The sequence below is a fragment of the Macrotis lagotis genome, chromosome X (genome assembly GCF_037893015.1).
Source record: "Macrotis lagotis isolate mMagLag1 chromosome X, bilby.v1.9.chrom.fasta, whole genome shotgun sequence".
Lineage (NCBI taxonomy): Eukaryota > Metazoa > Chordata > Mammalia > Peramelemorphia > Peramelidae > Macrotis > Macrotis lagotis.
This window is the reverse complement of record NC_133666.1, coordinates 350,570,435-350,592,268: the sequence shown is the minus strand read 5'-3', so window position 1 is coordinate 350,592,268 and position 21,834 is coordinate 350,570,435. Positions and strand designations below refer to the sequence as shown.

General features: G+C 34.9%; 1 pseudogene; it reads right to left on the bottom strand.

Annotated features, from left to right (window-relative positions):
- Positions 1–4,989: 4,989 nt before the first annotated feature.
- Positions 4,990–21,071, bottom strand: LOC141499106 (heterogeneous nuclear ribonucleoprotein U pseudogene; annotated as a pseudogene).
- Between the last annotated feature and the right edge of the window lie 763 nt (positions 21,072–21,834).

Sequence of the window (21,834 nt, the reverse complement as noted above, 5' to 3'; positions counted from 1 at the left end):
GAAGCAAAATGTATTTTGCTCCAACCTTTTACCTTTACTCTATATGTATTCTGGTTTTTAATCCACTCTGCTATTTGCTTACATTTTAAGGGAGATTTGATCCCATTCACATTCAAGGTTATGATTACTAATTCTTTATTGCCTTCTGTGCTATCTTCCCTCTGTCTGTATTTTTGCCCCTTTCCCCCCCCTTTTCTCCATATTTCCCAGTAGTTTGCTTTCCTTCACCCCCCCCATGCTGGGATATAGCCAGTTTCAACTTACTGGATTGCATTTTTTTTCCTTTTACTGCCCCCTCCCTTTTTCTTAACCTTTTCATGTGTCTCTTGAACCTCCTGTTTATGTCCAAATTTTCTGTTTAACTCTGGTCCTTTCATCAGAAATTTTTGGAAATCTTCCATTTCATTAAATGTCCATCTTTTTCCCTGGAAGAGAAGGCTCAACTTTGCAGGAAAGTAGATTCTTGGCTGCATTCCAAGTTCCCGTGCTCTTCGAAATATCTCATTCCAGGCCCTTTCATCCCTTAAAGTTGATGCAGCCAGGTCCTGCGTGATCCTTACTGTGGCTCCTTGGTATTTAAATTGCTTCTTTCTGGCTGCTTGCAGGATTTTCTCTTTTATCTGATAGTTCTGCTGTTTTCCACAACATTCCTTGGTGTTTTCATTTTAGGATCTTTTTCTGGTGGGGATCGATGTACTCTTTCAATAACTACTTTGCCCTCCGATTCCATGATATCAGGGCAGTTTTCCATCACTAGATCCTGTAATATTAAGTCCAGGCTTTTTTTCTCTTCAATGTTTTCAGGAAGTCCTATAATTTTCAGGTTGCCCCTCCTCGATCTATTCTTGAGGTCAGTGGTTTTCTTGATGAGGTATTTTACATTTGTTTCTATTTGTTCTATTTTTTTTATTTTGTTTAACTGATTTTTCCTGTCTCATAGAGTCATTAGTTTCTGTAACCTCCGGTCTTTTTTGGGGGGGAGGAGTTTTCTTCATTAACCTTGTGCAACTCCTTTTCCAATTGGTGAATTCTACTTTTGAAAGAGCTTTCCATTTGATCAATTGAGGTTTTGAGAGAATTAATTTCTTTTTGCATTTGCTCATTTGAGGATCGGAGAGATTTATTCTCCTTTTGCGTTTGTCCAATTGTACTTTCTAAGGTTTTGTTTTCTTGTTGCAAGGTATTAATTGTCTCTCCCAAATTTTTAAGCTCCTTTCTTATTTCTTCAAGGAAGTCTTTCTGTGCTGGAGACCAGATTGTATTCTCCTCAGAGGTTCCAGGTCTCTCTGATTTGGGGGACTTTCCCTTCCAGGAATTTTTCTATGGATCCACCTTTCTACTGACCCTTCTTCATTATGCTAAGAACTTGAGTTGTGGGGGGGGGGGGCTGGTTCACCTGGGCTTGTGATCGCTGAAGGCTTTACTGAGTACCGTTTCTCTGGCTGGCCAGTAAGAGCTGCTGGTTGCCCTCTCTGGAGTGTCTGTGACCTTGGTTGGGAGGCCTTCTCCCTTTGCAGGAAGGGAGGAGTTGGAAATATTGAATTCTTTTGACTTCAATCAATGGTGGGCTTAACCCTGGCCTGAGGTCATTCCTCACCTGTGCTGGTTCTTCTGCTCACACACCTGGGCCTGAGGCAGAAGTAGTTTGCATTTGTTTGGGAGGAGGCCTCTGTGCAATGGAGGCGTGGACTCAGAGTTTCTCAGACCTGAGGAGCCCAGCGATGGTGTCAGCAGCTCTCCTGCATCAGACCTCTTCCTGCAGCCCCTTCCCCAAGCTCCAGGGGGAGAGCACCAACACCAGCGCCTCTGCTTCCCCGCGGTCCCAAGCCCATTTTGTCCAGCCCCAATGCTGATCCAGCAGGTCCGGCTCTCGGGCCCACAGACTCCTGATTTCAATTCAGCTGTTAATCTGGCTGATCCTGGGCTGATCTTCCCTCCGAGCCCAGACTCACCCACTGGTACTCAGTCAAGGCTGCTGTGGGAGACAAATCCTGGAGTAGATTTTCCTCTCCTAGCTTTTCTTTGTGTGTTTCCTGGTTTGGAATTCTTTTAAGAGGTTTGTTTCATGTGATAGATGGGGAAGAGATCAGGAGACTTTAGAACTGTGCCTGTCTTCTCTCCACCATCTTGGCGAGAAGTCGAATTATAACTTTAATTTCTTCCTCATTGGTGGTGAGTTCACCTTTTTCATTTATGATGAATTTAGTTTTCTTCCTTGTTTTTTTAATCAGATTAACCAGAGATTTATCAATTTTATTTTTTTTATAAAAAGAACTCTTTGTTTTATTTTATTCCATAGATTTCTTGCTTTTGAATTTATTACTTTCTCCTTTAATTTTTAGAATTTCTAATTTTTTATTTAATTGGGGGGGCTTTAATTTGTTCTTTCTCTAATTTTTTTAATTGAATTTTGTGTTTATTGATTTACTGTCAACCTAATTTGTTCATGTAAGCATTTAAAGATACAATATAACCCCTGACAACTGCCTTAGCTGCATGTCATAAATTTTGTTATGTTGTCTCGTTATTGTCATTATCTAGGATGAAATAATACTTTATATAATTTATTGTTTTATCCACTCATTATTTAAAATGATGTTATTTAGTTTCCAATGAGTTTTAAGTCTCTCTCTCCATGGTTCATTATTGCATGTGATTTTTATTGTATTGTGATCTGAGAAGGATGTATTCACTATTTTTGCCTTTCTGTGTTTTAGTATAAGATTTTTATGCCATATTACATGGTCAATTTTTATGCAAGTGCCATTTACTGCAGGGGAAAAAAAAGTATGTTCCTTTCTAATGCCATTCAATTTCTTCTGTGAGTCTGGGTTTTCTAACAATCTACTTACCTCCTTAACATCCTTTTTATTTTTTTTTTTGTGCTTAGATTCATCTAAATCTGAGAGTGAGAGGTTGGGATCTCCTACTTGAGAATGTTGCTGTCTATGTCTACCTGTAACTCATTCAACATCCCCTCTAAAAATTTAGATACTATACCACTTGGTTGGCACATATTTAGTGTTGAAATTGCTTCATTGTCTATGGTAATTTTTAGGAGAATATAGTTTCTTTCCTTATCTCTTTTAATGAGATCTGTTTTTGCAGCTGCTTTGTCTGAGATAAGGATTGTTACCTTTCCCTTTTTCACTTCAACTGAAGCAAAATGTATTTTTGCTCCAACCTTTTACCTTTACTCTATATGTATCTCTATGCTTCTAATGAATTACTTGAAAACAGCATATTAAATAATTCTACTTTTAATCCACTCTACTATTCATTTATGTTTCAAAGTATCATTCATCCCATTCATATTCAAAGTTATTGCTCTCCATGCCATCTTCCCTCTGTTTGTATTTTTCCCTTTTCCACTTTATCCATATTCACCAGTATTTTATTTCTGAATACCACCACCTTCAATGTGTTTGCTCCCTTATGTCATCTAACTTGTACATTTAATCGTTTCTCATTTATACTATAAAAGCTCTCGAAGCGCAGGGTCTCTGTATCATGCATTTCTTTGTATTTTTTATGTAATTCACATGCCTGCCTAAAAAAAGTTGTCTTTTTATATAAGCTAGTTCATGGAAATTTCTTTAAATGACTATTTCAAACTAGACCAACACCCTTAAGAAAGACCAGAAACTGACACTCAGAGAAGGCAGGAGACTGAGATGCAAGATCTTATTTGTTGTTAAATAATTTAATATTTAGTTAATATATTTAATATATAGTTAAAATATTCATTAGAAAATGCATCCCTAAAGAATGTGTTGGGTTTTTTTTCTTTCCTTTAAAACAAAGTCATAAAGATGTAGATCTAACTGTTGACATCTTTAGATTTGATCTTAGTCAGGGAAAATTGAATGCTACAATTTTTGACATAGACAAAAAATTGAGCAATATGGAAACATAACTAAGCTGCATCATATGGGATAATATTTATGATGGGTTCCAGTGATGAAAAGAGAATGGAAGAAACCAGAGAGACAATAGCTGAGGATTGAATGCATTCTAGGATATCAGGAAAGCCAAGACTGGTGTTAAGTAACAATGCTGAATCTATAAATTTGTGAGTAATATATTGTAATCAAGATATTGATTTGTGTTCCATATTAATCTGACCAGCATCATAGAAACTGTGTGAAGTATATAACTTTTTTTGATGCTTCATGTTTAGTGATCCTTTTCATTTATAAAGGATAAATATATTCCTAACTAACCTGATAAAGATACAGAACAGTTACATGAATTATCTTCCTATGTAGGGATGTAAATAAGAGTTTAATCTTACAGAATACTATGTTTTGATTTTTTCCTTTACTTGTGTATTTTTTTATTAAAAGCTTCTCTTTAGTCTTATATTTGAAAATTAAATTTTCTGTTCATTTCTGGTCTTTTCATCAGCAAAATCTGAAAGTTCCCCTATTTCACTGAATGTTCTATCTTTCCCCCTAAACAATTAGATTCAGTTTTGCTGGGTAGTTAATTCTTGGTTGCACTCTAAACTATTTTCCCTTCTGGAATATCAGATTGCAAGCCCTCCAGTCTTTTAATGTAATAAGTGGTAAGTCCTATGTAATCCTGACTAAAATTCCTAGATATTTCATTTGTTTTCACCTGTCTAGTTGTAGTATTTTTTTCCTTGACCTGGAGTTTTGGAATTAGGATATAATTTTCCTTGGTGTTTTCATTTTGGAATCTCTTTTAGGAGGACTCTTTCTATGGCTACTTCACCTTCTCATCTATTCCCTGATAACATATATTGCTTAGGAAATTTATTTGATCCTGGTTTTTAGATAATCCAATAATTATTAAATTTTCTTTCTTGGACCAATTTTTCAGGTCAATTGTTTTTCCAGTGTGGTATTTTACAGTTCTTTTGTTTTTTATTTTTTTTAAATTTTGTTTAACAATTTTTATCTCATGGAGTCATTAGCTTCCATTAACTCCTGTCTATTTTTAAGGAGTTTTTCTGCATTTAGCTTTTTATCTCCTTCCTCTGAAATTCCTTTTGTAGTTCCTCCTATTGGGTATTACACTTCTGTTGCCTGTTTGAATAACCACTTCTGCTTGGAAATACAGGACCTCCAGGGTATGGATTACCAGTTCCTCCTTTACTCCTTGACCTGAGCCATGCCATGGCATATTTCCTGTCCTATTAAAACCACAATGATTTCCAGGAGAACCTCTTTAATCAACTGGTTTTTACCACTCATTCTTATGGCTTTTCTTTGAACTAGTATTCTATTTCTTTATTGGAGGAAGATTTTTTTTTTTACTTTCTTCCTTATACTGCTCCAAAAACTTTGCAATCTCATCAAAACACTCAGCTACCTCTGGCAGTGTTGTTTCCTTTCATTCTGAGAACCACATGTTCTGGGAGATCTTTCCCATTTACCTCTGCCTTCTTTTCTGTTCTGTACTTGTAGTCTTCATCTTTTGGGCAAATTACAAAATGAGAGTCTGCTAATAGGCACTTTAATCTCCTCTGGGAAGCTTCTGACACAGTTGTCTGATCCAGAATTAAGTTCCCATCTTTCTAACAACTATATCAATGAATTTTCCAAGACACTGTGGGTCTCTCTATAATAGTATCTTGAATTTTCCAGTATCAACTATGTGTCTCTTAAAACCTGCCACCATCATTTCATCCATAAAAGTCTTTGTTCCAAGAATGTATTTATCAGTATTTATTAGTATATTCTACTGCATGCTTAATGACTCAAGTAGATTTTCCAGCTCCTGATAAGACAGTCATCATCACAAATTCATAATCTTTCTTCTCATTTGGTTCTTTTTGACCCACTAAGCCAATCCTCTAAGAGCTCATGCTGGATGAAAGTATATATATCCTTCAGATATTGGTAAACATAACTCTTTCTTTTGACCAAAATTAAATTCATCTGCACAGAGAGGGGAACAAAGGATTGTCCAGTAAGAACTTCCTTATTTTCAAAGCAACACTGAGATCTTGTCCATTCTTTGCAAAGGAAAAATACACTTCTTCACCTTCAAAACAAGAAAAACATGAATCACATTAATTACATCAAACTTTTCCCCATAGTCAGAATTTTGTCTCATAGTTGCATTTGTTATTTGTTTTAGAGAATACCTATAAGAAACTTCTTCTTCAAGTAGCAGTCCACTGGTCACACATAACCAAACAATCTCCACTTCATCTATATAAATGCCTCACTGTGGGGCAGCTAGATGGCACAGTGGATAGAGCACTGGTCCTGGAGTCAGAAGGACCTGAGTTCAAATTTGGCCTGAGACACGTAATAATTACCTAGCTGTGTGACCTTGGGCAAATCAAATAAACCCATTGACTTGACAAAAAAGAAAAGAAAACAAAGAAATACCTCACTGGGATCTTAATTTCTCTGTAACCTTCATCTCAAAGCAAACTTTTCCTTCTGAGACTCCATAAAAAAGCTCTTCCTTCAGCCCAAAGAAAAGTAAAAGTCTCCAAAGTAAGTGAAAAAGCTCAGAGACAGTCTCTTGAGATTTTAAAATGTATATCACAATTATAAGTATTAAATCAACCATTGTGTCATCAAAGTGTTCATCTTTTTCTTCACCCTGTTAGTTCTACTGGTCTTGTTTTACTCAGCGTGCAAAATAGCCCCTGCCAAGATCTTCATGGGGTCTTTCTAACTCCTCTCTTTTTGTCTCCACCTTTCTGTTCTGCTTTGTCACCTCTGGCTGCCTCCACCCCATTTGGCCTCCTTCTTGCCTCTGCCTTGCTGCTGAGAGAGAGGTGCCCCTGTCACAGTGAACAGTGAGGCCTCTTCCCACAGGTATCCCTGGTAGCTCTCAAGCTGTGCTTGAGACTGATGTGGCTGCTGTCTAGTTAACAATTGAGCCTTTTGGTCCCCAAGTTGGTTCTATTCTCCTGCATCTACTTCCTTCTCTTGATCCAGAGCTATTCCACCCTTCCTGGAAACACTGGACATCACCATCTTCCCTTTCTCAGGAGCTTACTGCCTCATTCTCTTCCATTGGTTGGAATCAGTCATTCCTGCATCCTATTTCCCCTAGCTCTATCTAGTCACCATCCAGAGTTGCAAACCTTTCCTCCTTCTTCCTCTTCTTCCTCACCAGCAGTGGAATTAAATTAAGGGAAAGAAGAGCATAATATTTTTTTAAATGAATGTATCGTTCTTCAGATTCTGAAGATTTATTGTTTGTTTTGTTTTGTTTTGTTTGCTTCTTCTGAATGAGGATAGCATTGTCCATAGCTTGTTTAAAAGAGTTGTCCTAGCTCTCTGGACTGAAGAACTGTACCCATCAAAGTTGATCAGCTCACAATGTTGTTAGTATGTAGAATGTTTTCTTGGTCCTGTTTGCTCAGTATCAGATCCTATATTTCATTCCATGCTTCCAGAGTCCAACCATTTATGGTTTCTAATAGAACAATAGTATTCCATAATATTCATATAACAAATTTTTCAACCATTCCCAAATTGATGAGAATCCCCTCAATTTAAATTTCTTTGTCATAACAAGAAGAGCTGCTAAGAATATTTTGGAACATATGAGACTTTTACCATTTTTTATGATTTCTACTGAATATAGGCCTAGAAATTAAATTGTTCAGTTAAGGGTGTGATTGGTTTTAAGTGCTTTTGGGTATAGTTTCATATTGCTCTCCAGAATGGTTGGATCACTTCAGAACTCCAAAAGCAATGCATTAATGCACTTTTCTTCCCACCATCTCTTCAGATATTTTTCATTTTCTCTTTCTATCATCTTAGCCAATCTGATAGGTGTGAGGTAATACTTCACAGATGTTTTAATTTGCATTTCTCTAATAAATTATGTTTTGGAGTATTTTTTCATATAATTACATGCAGCTTTAATATCTTCATTTAAAAACTGTCTGTTCATATTCTTTGACCATTTATCAATGGGGGAATGATTGGCAACCTTATAAATCTGATGTAATTCTCTATATATTTTAGAAATGAGACCTTTATCAGAAAACCCTAGCTGTGAAAACTGTTTCCCAATTTTGTTTTCCTTCTAATTTTATCACCATTGATTCTATTAGTGCAAAACCTTTTAATTTAATATAATCTAAATCATTTATTTTTCTGTTTATAGTGTCCTCTAATTATTGTTTGTTCATAAATTTATCCCCTTTCCATAGATATAACAGAGTATTTGGCAACGAATCTACAAAGATTTAAGTCTTTGCAGATGATACGGTGGTATAATAGAAAGCTTGAGAAAATGATCTTAAAAAACTCCTTGAAATAATAACAAATTCAGCAAGGTAGCAGGATATAAAATAAAACCACATAAATCAATAACCATTCTGTATAGGAACAGTAATTCCATTTAAAGTAACTGTAAGAAACATTAAATGTTTGGGAATCTATCTGCAGAGTTAACTGATCTATGGTGTCACAATTTATGACTAAATCCGGTATCCATTTTGAACTTATTTTGGTTTAAGGTGTGAAATGTGGTGCTATGTCAAGTTTTTGCCATACTATTTTCCAGTTTTTCCAATATTTTTTGTCAAATAGAGAGTTCTTATCACAGAAGTTAATGTCTTTGTGTTTAACCAACAGTAGATTGCTGTAGATATTTACTATTATTTCTTTCTAATATATCCTAATCAACTGATCTATTCATCTATTTCTTAAGTAATACCAGCTAGTTTTGATGGCTGCCACCTTATAGTATAGTTTTTAGATCTGGTAGAACTAAGTCCCATTCCTTACCTTTTTTATTTCAGCAATTACCTTGCTATTCCAGTTGCTCCAGATGAATTTTGTTACTATTTTTTTTAGTTCAGTAAAATAATTATTTGGTAGTTTGATTGGTATAGCATTGAATAAAAATTTTAATTTGGGGAGAATTGTCATCTTTATCTTATTTGCTCCAACTTACCATGAGCAATTGACATCATCCCAATTATTTAATCTGACTTTATTTATATGAGAAGGGCTTATAACTATGTTCATATACTTTCTGGGTTTGTCTTGGAAGATAGATTCCCAAACATTTAATGTTTCTTACAGTTACTTTAAATGGAATTACTGTTCCTATACAGAAGGGTTATTGATTTATGTGATTTTATTTTATATCCTGCTACCTTGCTGAATTTGTTATTATTTCAAGGAGTTTTTTAAGATCATTTTCTCAAGGTTTCTATTATACCACCATATAATCTGCAGAGACTTAAGTCTTTGTAGACTCACTGTCAATTCTGATTCTTTTAATTTCTTTTTCTTCTCTTAATGCTACAGTTAACATTTCTAATCCTATACTATTAGTGATAATAGGCATCATTGTTTCACCCCAGTCTTATTGGAGTTTATCACATCATATTTAATATTTGGTCATGGTTACTGATAGATACTACTTATCATTTTAAGGAAAACTTCATTTATTCCTAAACTTTCTAGTGCTTTTTTTAAAAACAAGAAATATATTGTACTTTTATCAAAGGCTTTTTTCAGCATTTATTGAGATAATCATAAGATTTCTGTTGGTGTTTTGCTATTGATATGTTCAATTATACTGAGTATTTTCATGATATTTAATCATTCCTGCCTACCTGGTATAAATCCTACCTGATCATGGCATACCATCCTAGTAATAACTTAATGTAATTTCATTGCTAAATTTTTATTTAAGATTTTTGCTTCAATGTTCATTAGGAAAATTGGTCTATAATTTTCTTTGTCTGTTTCGGTTCTTGACATCATGTTGATGTCATAAAAGGAATTAGGCAGAAGTTCTTTCCCTATTTTTTCTATAATGTTTGTAGAATAGAAATTGTTTCTTAAATATTTGGTAGAATTCAGTTGCAAGGGACAGCTAGGTGGCGCAGTGGATAAAGCACCAGCCCTGGAGTCAGGAGTATCTGGGTTCAAATCCAGTCTCAGACATTCAATAATTACCTAGCTGTGTGGCCTTGGGCAAGCCACTTAACCCCCATTTGCCTTGCAAAAAAAAAAACTAAAAAAAAAAGAATTCAGTTGAAAATCTATCTGGACTTGGAGGTTATTTCTTAGGGAGTTATTAATGGTTTTTTAAATTTCCTTTTCTGAAATGGGGTTATTTAATTTATTTCCTCTTTGGTTAATCTGGGCAGTTTGTATTTTTGCAAATATTCAGCCATTTCATTCAGGTTATCAAACTAATTGGCATACAGTTGAGCTAATTAGTTCTGAATTATCCCTTTAATTTCTTCTTTATTTGCTAGTTATTTCACACTCTTCTTTCTTTTTTATAAAATCAGAATAACCAAAGGTTTACCTATATTATGGATGATTTCATAAAATCAACTCTTAGTTTTATTTATTAGATCAATGGCTTTCTTGCTTTCTATTTTTTTATCTTTCTTGATTTTCAGAATGTTTCATTTGATATTTAATTGGGCTCTTTAATTTGATCTGTTTTCATTATTTTTAGTTGCAAACTTAATTCATTGATCTCTTCTTTCTATTTATTATTCATTTAAGTAATTAAAGTTGTAAACCCCTAAAAACTGCCTTGCCTCTATCCCAAACATTTTGATATGATATCTCATTATTTTCACTTTCTAGGATATAATTATTGATTATTTGTATGATTTGCTGTTTGATCCATTATTTAAAATAATGTTACTCAATTTCCAATTACTTTTTGGTTTATATTTCTGTAACATGTATTTTATTTCATGTAAATTCTATTGCATCATGGTATAAGAAGTATATATATATATATATTATTTCTGCCTATCTGCACTTGATTATTAGGTTTTTGGTCCCTAGTATATGTTCAATTTTGGTATAGATGCCATGTACTGCAGAGAAAAAAGGTATATTTTTTTCAATCCCCATTCAGTTTTCCCCAGAGGTCTATCATATCTAAGTTTTCTAAGATTCCATTTACCTTCTTAAGTTTCTTCTTGTTTATTTTGTGGTTAGATATTTCTAGTTCTAAGGAAGGAAGGTTCATGTCCCCCATTATTAAAAATTTGCTATCTATGACTCTGTAATTCACTTAGATTTTCCTCTAGGAATTTGGATGCTATAACACTAGGTACATACATGCTTAATAATGACATAGCTTCATTAACTATTGTGCCTTTTAGGAAGATATAGTTTTCTTCCTTTTCCCTTTCAATGAAATATATTTTGCTTTGGCTTCATCTGAGATCAGGATTGCTACCCCTGATTTTTTGTTTTTACTTTACCTTATGTGTACCTCTCTGCTTCAAATGTGTTTCTTATAACATCTTGTAGAATTCTGGATTTTCATCCATTTTCCAATCTGCTTCCATTTTGTGAGACAGTTCATTCCATTCACATTTACAATTAAGATTACCAATTATGAATTTCCCTTCATGCTATCTTTCACCATTTATATTTGTTCTTTCCTTTTCTCTTATTCTTCCTCATCAAAGATTTACTCCCTTTCTCCCCATAACTTTTTTTCTAAATTTAATTTTCAGTTTATTTTTCACTTTTGCCTTGGCCTTCCCTTTTATCAGTCCCTTCTTCCCTTATCTTGCCCTTCCCTCCTCCCCCTTCCTTCTAGAGTAGGATAGATTTTTAAATTCAAGTGGGAATGTATCTTATTCCCTCTATGGGTCAAATCTATTGAAAAGAATTCACTCAATGTTCACACTCTCCCTTCTTACCCTCTAAAATTAGAAATCTTTGTGTCTCTCCACTGGTGCTATTTATCACTTAAATACTTTTAATCATGTATCATCAATCACAGCTTGATGAATTAATTGATGGATAAGTTCAAAGTGTTATAAAATTACCATTACAGATTGCTTGATTGTTTGATAAGCAGCATTGGCTCAAAGTCACTAAATACCCATCCCCTTATGTCTCATTAGAAGTACACTTTTCAAGAGTCCTAAATTATATCAAACCACAAACAAATTTTACCTTGCCCCCTTTTCAAAGACCTTCCAAGGACTCAAAATGGTAATGAGCCAATGTATTATCCAAAGCCAAATAAATTCATGAGCTGGTTCACCCTCCCCACCAAGTATATATTCTCACACATATCTTCCCCCCCCCAACACACATACTTAAACATTTTTAAAGTAAATTATGGATTAAATTTCACCCTGATTTAATTGACTATAATAGACTCAAAGTGCTCTAAGAATTAGGAAACTCTGAAGGTATCATTTAAGGGCTTAACAATTAATTACAAGTTATGGGAGATAATGATAAAGGAATTCCCAGCTTATGCTACTGACATCAGAGAAAGTGCTAGGCTTTGTCAGTAAAGCAGAATTAAAGTAGGTCAAGGAAAATGAGACATTTAAATTTAGAATAAATAACCCAGATTTTTATTAAGACTTTTTTTTTTATCAAACTATTATGTCTTCTTGGACCTCTTCAATGGAGAGACAGTATCCAATCATACCCATATCCACTAAGTACAGTCTCTTCAATTATATTCTTCACTTATCCTAAGAGAAGCAAAATTCTCAAAAGTTGTAAATGTTATATCTTCCCTTTTTAAACTTGTAAACAATGTGTTGGTCTTAACTAACATTTCTTTTGTTTTGTTTTACTTTCTCTCCTCCATTTTATTGACATTTTTATGCATCACTTGAGTCATGTATTTGGCAACTGAATTCCCTGTTCAGTTCTGGTATTTGAGGGTAGTAAATTTTTGGTTATAATACCAGGTTCTTTATCCACTGGTATATGGTATTCCAAGTCCTCTGGTTCTTCTATGTTTATTGCGTTTCCTTTGCTTTTAAATTGTTTCCTTTTGTTACTTGTAGTGTTTTCTTCTTTATTTGAGAGTTCTAGAATTTGGCTAGAGCAGCCATTAGAGTTTTTATGTTGGGGTCTCCACCTGGAGAGGTTCTGTATATTTTTTCAACTACTATATTGTCTGATTTTTTTTATTAAAATTGAGCAATTTTTCCTGATAATTTTCTGCTTGATGTTTTCAAGGATTTTTTTTTAGGTTTTTGCAAGGTAATGGGGTAAAGTGACTTGCCCAAGGCCACACAGCTAGGTGATTATTAAGTGTCTGAGGCTGGATTTGAACTCAGGTACTCCTGACTCCAGGGCTGGTGCTCTCTCCACTGCACCACTTATCCACCCCTTCAAGGTCCTTTATTTTTTTGATCTATGTTTTCTGATAGTCTGATGATTCACAAATTATCTCTTTTTATTTATTTACTTTTTATTTTTATTAAAGATATTATTTGAGTTTTAAAATTTTCCCCCAATCTTGCTTGCCTCCCACACCCCCACCCCACAGATAGCACTCTGTCAGTCTTTACTTTTTTCCATATTTTATCTTGATCCAATTTGGTTGTGATGAGAGAGAAATCATATCGTTAAAGGGAACAGAATTCTCAGAGGTAACAAGATCAGACAATAAGATATCTTGATATTTTTTCCAAATTAAAGGGTATAGTCTTTGAACTTTGCTCAAACTACACAGCTCCTTATCTGGATACAGAAGGTAGTCTCCTTTGCAGACAGCCCAAAATTGTTCCCAATTGTTGCACTGATGGAATGAGCAAGTCCTTCCACGTTGAACATCACTCCCATGTTGCTGTTAGTGTGTACAGTATTTTTCTAGTTCTGCTCATCTCACTCAGCATCAGTTCATGCAAATCCCTCCAGGTTTCCCTGAAATCCCGTCCCTCCTGATTTCTAAAGAACAGTAGTATTCCATGACATACATATAACACAGTTTGCTAAGCCATTTCCCAATTTAAAGACATTTACTGGATTTCCAGTTCATTGCTACCACAAACAGGGCTGTTATAAATATTTTTGTACAAGTAATGTTTTTACCCTTTTTCCTCATCTCTTCAGGAAATAGACCCAGTAGTGGTATTGTTGGGTGAAAGGGTATGGACATTTTTGTTGTCCTTTGAGCATAGTTCCCAATAGCTCTCCAGAATGGTTGGATGAGTTCACAGCTCCACCAACAGTGTAATAGTGTCCCAGATTTGCCACATTCCTTCCAACAATGATCATTATCCTTCCTGGTCAGTCTGGCCAATCTGAGAGGTGTGAGGTGGTACCTCAGAGAAGCTTTAATTTGCATTTCTTGAATAATTAATTATTTAGAGCATTTTTTCATATGGCTATGGATTACTTTGATCTCCTCATCTGTAAATTGCCTTTGCATATCCTTTGACCATTTGTCAATTGGGGAATGGCTTTTTGTTTTTAAGAATATGACTCAGTTCTCTATATATTTTAGAAATGACTCCTTTGTTGGAATCATTAGTTGTAAAGATTGTTTCCCAATTTACTACTTTTCTTTTGATCTTGATTACATTGGTTTTATCTGTGCAAAAGCTTTTTAATTTAATATTTAATGTAATTGAAATCATCTAATTGGTTTTTAGTGATGTTCTCCAACTCTTCCCTAGTCATAAACTGCTCCCCTTTCCACAGATCTGACAGGTAGACTAGTCCTTGATCTTCTAATTTGCTTATAGTATTGTTTTTTTTATGTCTATGTCCTGTAACCATTTGGATCTTATCTTGGTAAAGGGTGTGAGGTGTTGGTCTAATCTAAATTTCTTCCATAATAATTTCCAATTATCCCAGCAGTTTTTTATCAAAGAGGGAATTTTTATCCCAATGGCCAGACTCTTTGGGGTTTATCAAACAGCAGATTACTATAATCCTCTCCTGCTGTTACACCTAGTCTATTCCACTGGTCCACCACTCTATTTCCTAGACAATACCAAAGAGTTTTGATGACTGCTGCTTTATAATATAATTTTAGTGCTAGTGCTAAGCCACCTTTGCTTGCATATTTTTTTTTCATTAAGCTCCTGGCAATTCTTGACTTTTTATTTGTCCATATGAATTTACTTACAATTTCTTCTAACACATTAAAGTAATTTTTTGGAATTATCATTGGTAGGACACTAAACAGATAGTTAGTTTTGGTAGAATTGTCATTTTTATTATATTAGCTCTCCCTATCCATGAGCAGTTGATATTTGCCTAGTTATTTAAATATGATTAAATTTGTGTGAGAAGTGTTTTATAATTGTTTTCAAAAAGATTCTGAGTCTGTCTTGGCAAATAGACTCCCAAATATTTTACACTGTCTGAGGTTACTTTGAATGGGATTTCTCTTTCTAGCTCTTCCTGCTGTTTTGTGCTAGATATATATAGAAAAGTTGAGGATTTGTGAGGGTTTATTTTATAACCTGCAACTTTGCTAAAATTGCTAATTGTTTCTACTAGTTTTTTAGATGATTTCTTGGGATTCTCTAGGTAGACCATCAGGTCATCTGCGAATATTGAGAGTTTTGTCTCTTCCTTCCCAATTCTAATTCCTTCAATTTCTTTTTCTTCTCTAATTGCTGATGCTAACATTTCTAATACAATATTGAATAGTAGTGGTGATAATGGGCACTCTTGTTTGACCCCTGATCTTATTGGGAATGCCTCTAGCCTCTCCCCATTGAATATAATGCTTGTCGATGGTTTCAGATAGATACTGCTAATTATTTTAAGGAACAGTCCATTTATTCCTACACTCTCTATTGTTTTTAATAGGAATGGATGCTGTATTTTGTCAAAAGCTTTTTCAGCATCTATTGATATGATCATATGATTTCTGATAGGTTTGCTGTTGATATCATTGACTATACTAACAGTTTTCCTAATATTGAACCATCCCTGCATTCCTGGAATGAGTCTTACTTGATCATAATGTATAATCCTTTCAATGACTTGTAGTCGTTTTGCTAAGATTTTATTTAGGATTTTTGCATCTATATTCATCAAGGAAATAGGTCTATAATTGTCCTTCTCTGTTTTAACTCTTCCTGGTTTAGGTAACAGTACCATGTTGGTCTCATAGAAAGAGTTAGGCAGAGTTCCATCTTTCCCTATTTTTCCAAAGAGTTTATATAGGATTGGAACAATTGTTCCTTAAATTTTTGGTAGAATTCACTTGTGAATCCATCTGGCCCTGGAGAATTTTTTAGGGAGTTCAATAGTGGCTTGTTGAATTTCTTTTTCTAAGATAGGATTGTTTAGGTATTTAATCTCTTCTTCATTTAAACTGGGCAACTTATATTTTTGTAAATATTCATCCATTTCACTTAGATTATCAAATTTATTGGCATAAAGTTGGGCAAAATAATTTCTAATTATTACTTTAATTTCCTCCTCATTGGTGGTGAGTTCTCCTTTTTCATTTATGATACTAGCAATTTGGTTTTCTTCTTTCTTTTTTTTAATCAAATTCAGACCAGAGGTTTATCAATTTTATTGGTTTTTTTCATAATAGCAACTTTTGGTTTTATTTATTAATTCAATAGTTTTTTTGCTTTTGATTTTATTAATTTCTCCTTTAATTTTTAGAATTTCTAATTTGGTACTTGATTGGGGATTTTTTATTTACTCTTTATCTAATTTTTTTAATTGCATGTTTAGTTCATTGATTTCCTCTTTCTCCAATTTATTCATATAAGCCTTTAGAGCTATAATATATCGCCTGAGAGTTGCTTTGAATGAATCCCATAGGATTCAGTATGTTGTTTCATCATTATCATTATCTAGGATAAAATGGTTAATTCTTTCTATAATTTGTTTTTTGGTCCACTCATTTTTTAAAGCGAGGTTATTCAGTTTCCAATTTGTTCTGGTTCTATATCTCCTTGGCCCAAGATTGCATATGACTTTTATTGCATTATGATCTGAGAAAGACGTATTCAGTATTTCTGCCTTTCTGCTGTTGATCATTAGGTTTTTATGCCCTAGTAAATGGTCAATTTTTGTATAAGTTCCATGTACTGCCGAGAAAAAGGTATATTCCTTTCTATCCCCTTTCAGTTTCCTCCATAAGTCTACCATATCTAATTTTTCTAACAATCTATTTACCTCCCGAATTTCTTTCCTGTTTGTTTTATGATTCGATTTATCTAGATCTGATAGAGGGAGGTTGAGGTCTCCCACTAGTAGAGTTTTTCTGTCTATGTCTTCCTGTAATTCTTTCAGCTTCTCCTCTTAGAATTTGGGTGCTGTCCCACTGGGTGCATATATATTCAATATTGAAATGACTTTATCGTCTATGGTAACCTTTAGGAGGATAAAGTTTCCTTCCTTATCTCTTTTAATGCTATCTATTTTTGCTGCTGCTTTGTCTGAGATAAGGATTGCTACCCCTGCTTTTTTTACTTCAGCTGAAGAAAAATATATTTTGCTCCAACCTTCTACCTTTACTCTATATGTATCTGTCTGCTTCAAATGAGTTTCTTGTAAGCAGCATATTGTAGGATTCTGGTTTTTAATCCACTCTGCTATTTGCTTACATTTTAAGGGAGAGTTCATCCCATTCAGATTCAAGGTTATGATTGCTAATTCTTTATCGCCCTCTGTGCTTTCTTCCCTTTGTTTGTATTTTCCCCTTTCCCCCGTTTTATCCATATTCTCCAGTATTTTGTTTTTGAATACCACCCCCTTCAGTGTATTTGCCCTCCTATATCACACCCTCCCCTTTCTTTCCCCTTTCCCTTTTTCCCTTTTCCCTTCCCTTCCTTTTGTTATTTCCCCTTATTTCCCCCACTCCCCTTCCCTTTCTCCATCCCCACCTCCCCTTTTCCCCTTTTATTACTTGAAAGGTTAGATGTTTTATAAGTTAACTGAGCATGTGTAGGTTGACTTTTAGTCAAGTCTGATGAGAAGAATATTCTGTTTTTTCTCATCCACTCCCTTCTTCCCCTCTATTACCATAGGTATTTTGTACCTCTTAGTGTAATGAGATTTGTACCATTCAATCCCCTCCCTCCTCCTGTCTCTTTCCTGCCCCCCTTTTTAGGAAGGTAGTGTATTTTTTTAGATCATTCTATCTAGGTCATAGAAAATTCTGAGTGTCTGTCCCTTCTAGATCAGTATATTCTATTGAATAGAGTCAAAATTCCTGAGAGTTATTAGAGTCTTTCTCCCAAGTGGGGTTAAAGCCTGTTACATCCCATTAGATAGCATTCTCATGGATAAGTCATGGATGTCCATCATTTCTGGTTAGGTATATACTCTCTGTTAGATTTACTTTTCTCAGGATTTATGAGAGTTGCTTTCCTCCCCCCCCCCCCCATGCTGGGATATAGCCAGTTTCAACTTACTGGATTGCATTTTTTTTCCTTTTACTGCCCCCTCCCTTTTTTTTAACCTTTTCATGTGTCTCTTGAACCTCCTGTTTATGTCCAAATTTTCTGTTTATCTCTGGTCTTTTCATCAGAAATTTTTGGAATTCTTCCATTTTGTTCAATGTCCATATTTTTCCCTGGAAGAGAAGGCTCATCTTTGTGGGAAAGTAGGTTCTCGACTGCATTCCAAACCCCCCTACTCTTCTAAATATATTGTTCCAGGACCTTCAATCCCTCAATGATGATGCAGCTAGGTCCTGCGTGATCCTCACTGTGGCTCCTTGTTATTTAAATTCTTTCTTTCTGGCTGCTTTCAGGATTTCTCTTTGATCTGATAGTTCTGGTGTTTGGCCACAACATTCCTTGGTGTCTTCATTTTAGGATGTTTTTCTGGTGGGCATCGATGTAGTCTTTCAATAACTACTTTGCCCTCCGATTCCATGATATCAGGGCAGTTTTCCATCACTAGATCCTGTAATATTAAGTCCAGGCTTTTTTTCCCTCTTCAATGACTTCAGGAAGTCCTATAATTTTCAGGTTGCCCCTCCTCAATCTATTCTCGATGTCAGTGGTTTTGTTGATGAGGTATTTTTCATTTGCTTCTAGTTTTTCTATTTTTTTGATTTGATTATCTCTCTTGCATCTATTTTCCAGGTCATTTGCTTTTCCTAAAAGGTACTTTGTTTTCTTAAATTTGTTTTAGCTTTTTAATTTTGTTTCATGGAAGCTTTTAGTTTCATAGATTCATTGGTCCTATTTGTCAATTCTAATTTTTAAGATTTTATTTTCTTCAACTAACTTTTGTACTGACTTTTCCAGCTGATTATTTTTTCTTTTAAAAGAGCTGATTTCTTTTGTAATTTTTTCATAATTTTCTTGCATGACTCTCATTTCTTTTTTCCATTTTTTTCTTCCTCTCTTCTTTTGTTTTTAATTTCTTAAGCTCTTCTATGGGCTTTTGGATTTGACTCCAGTTCATAGACTCTTTTGAACCTTCTCCTGTGAGTAATTTTTCACTGATTTCTTTTGTCATGACAATGTAATCATCTTTGTCTGCAATGTAATTTTCTATTAGTTCTTTGCTTATCTTTGTTGTTTTGGCTCTGCTCCTTGATTATAGGGAGTAAAAATTCAAGCTTTTTATGCTAGGACTATAGTCTGATCCCTGGCTTGTCCTTGGTCAAGATATTTTCTACAGAGTCCAGACCTTGCATTTGCAGAGGTTTATTTCCTCCTTTATGTCCAGGTTTTGCCTATGCAGTAGTTTTATCCCAATCTTGTTCTTTGCCCTGGTGAAACCAGGGTTTGGAGTAAAAGGAAAGGCATGAGAATAAAGGCCATGAGGATAAAGGGGAAAACTGGAGAAGATGGTGACCTGAAGTAGAACAATAACTAGGAGGAACAGTATAAATTTAAGGGAGAGGGAAGAGTAAGCAAGGGGAAAATTGAATGTAGGGAAATTCAGTTAACTGCAATAATTATAAATATGAATAAAATGAAATCACTCATAAAATGAAATGAAATAGAAGAAAAGTTGCTTATAAGAAAAAACCTATTATTTAGCAAGGTTCACTTGCAAGGCAAAGAGAAATTCCAATCAAAAAATTGTAAGTAATAAAAATATTTGCAAGACTATTTGCCAAGACAAATCCAGGAACCATAAGATTTCAATCACAAAACCATTTTTACACAAAATCACACGAAAATATGTGGAAAAAACTTCAATTGCTCAAGTGTAAGCTAAGCTATTATATTAAAAATGATAAAATAAATTGCCTACTTATTTTGTGCCAAACCAATCCATAAAAACTAGGAAAAACATTATCCTGGAGAGCAAAAGATCCAAAATGTCAAGAGAATTGATGAATAAATCTAAAGGAAGGTTCTCTACCTATTATACCATAGAGGGCCCTCCCCAGGGAGTGATATTCACATATCCTTGGTGATCTTCATCAAAGGTCTGTATGGATTATTGTTCATTGTATGGATCCAGCTCACCAGTGAACCCTGACCTAGGATAATCTGTGCCTCCAGGATGTTTGTTTCTTTGCTAGAGAAGTATGCATTTTTCTAAGAACAAATATTGTAAATTTACCCAGGAACTTGTAAAACTGGGTCTCCTTTAACCGGTCATTCCTGAGGTAAGTTTTTGCTATAAAAGTCTGAGTTTCCAAAAATAAGGTTGGTATATTTTCATTTCCCAGCCTTTTGTGTTTGGATATGTTTGTCTATCTGACCTGACTCTTGGAAATTCATGTCCAAACCCACACCAGAGCTATTGCGGGCTATAGTTGATGCCTGAATGGGGACTGAAGGATGGACAGACTGATGGACTTGGAGGGGACTCAGTCTTGAAAGGAAAGATAATGTCTGGACACCTGTGGGTCAAAAGGGCATTCATAAAGGGACAGCAGGCAATTAAGGTAAATAATTTTTTCATCAGGTCTAAAACAGAGAGCATTAAAATGAGACAGAGACAATCGAAGGATAGAGGACATTATTTGAAAGTGCTAAAGCAGATAGTTAAAGAAAGAGGCTTGTTAATAACAACAAAATAATTGGAAGAATTTAGTGAATGTGTACAAAAATGTTGTCCTTGGTTTCCAGAAAGAGTATTAAGTATTGAAAAATGGGAAACTGTGGGGAAACAGATGAGTGAATATTTTAAACAGAAAGGTCAGGAGGCATTTCCTACAGGAGTACTATCATTGGGCAATATTTTAAAACTCTGCCTGACTCTACCTGGAGATGTTCCTTTGGTTCAGAGTATATTAAAAGTTGATGTAGATGTTCAAGCTGTTCAGCAGGAAGATAACATTAAAAAAGAACGGTGGCTTTTACCTCCAAAGCCACCTCTAGATACATGCCTGCCTCCAGGTGGAAGGAGGGGTGTGGAGGCCAAGGTGGCAGGGCAGTACATTCCTATGAGAAGCCTCCTCGCCATTCCACTTTAGGAACTTGTACTGAGTCTCTCCTGGAGGCTTGGCCCCACCCATTCAGGCTGCCACAGCAGCTGCTGCTGCTTCTGGAGGTGGTGCCTCCCTAGCCAGCTCCACCTCCTAACTCTAATAACCCTCCTTCTGCTCCTTTACGGTCTCAAGAAGAAAATGTTACCAAAAATAAGGGGCATATGAATATTGTTCAAATAGCCACTCAAAAGCAATAGATAAGGGAGAGAAGATTCCATGGGACATGAGAGAGTCATTATTCTCTTTTCTTATACCTGAGAGACCTGATCTGAAGATTTCAGGAATTGTTTTGAGAGAATACTATAATTTAGATTTTAAAACATTTAGAGAATTAAAATCAATGACAAGCACATATGATAACAACAGTCCATATATTATGACTATGATTGAATATTAGACAAATATTAGCCTCAGAAGATTGGACCATGAGAGCAAAAACTACTTTTATACCAGGAGATGACTTAATATGGAAAACTGATTTTTTTGAGAATTCTACTAGTCAGGTTAAAAGAAATGAAGCAGCAGGGTTAAGAATAACATGTGAAATGCTCTCTAGCATTGCCCATGGGCAGGAGTAAATAATCAAATTGTGTATAGTTTACAGGCACAGCAACAGGCAGGGCTAAAACTGCCTGAAAAAGAAGGAGGCAATGGGACTAAGAGATCAGACAACTTGTTTGCTCATGGCTTGCTTATCTAGATCTTGAGGTTAACTGAGAGAGGAATTAAGGAAAAGCA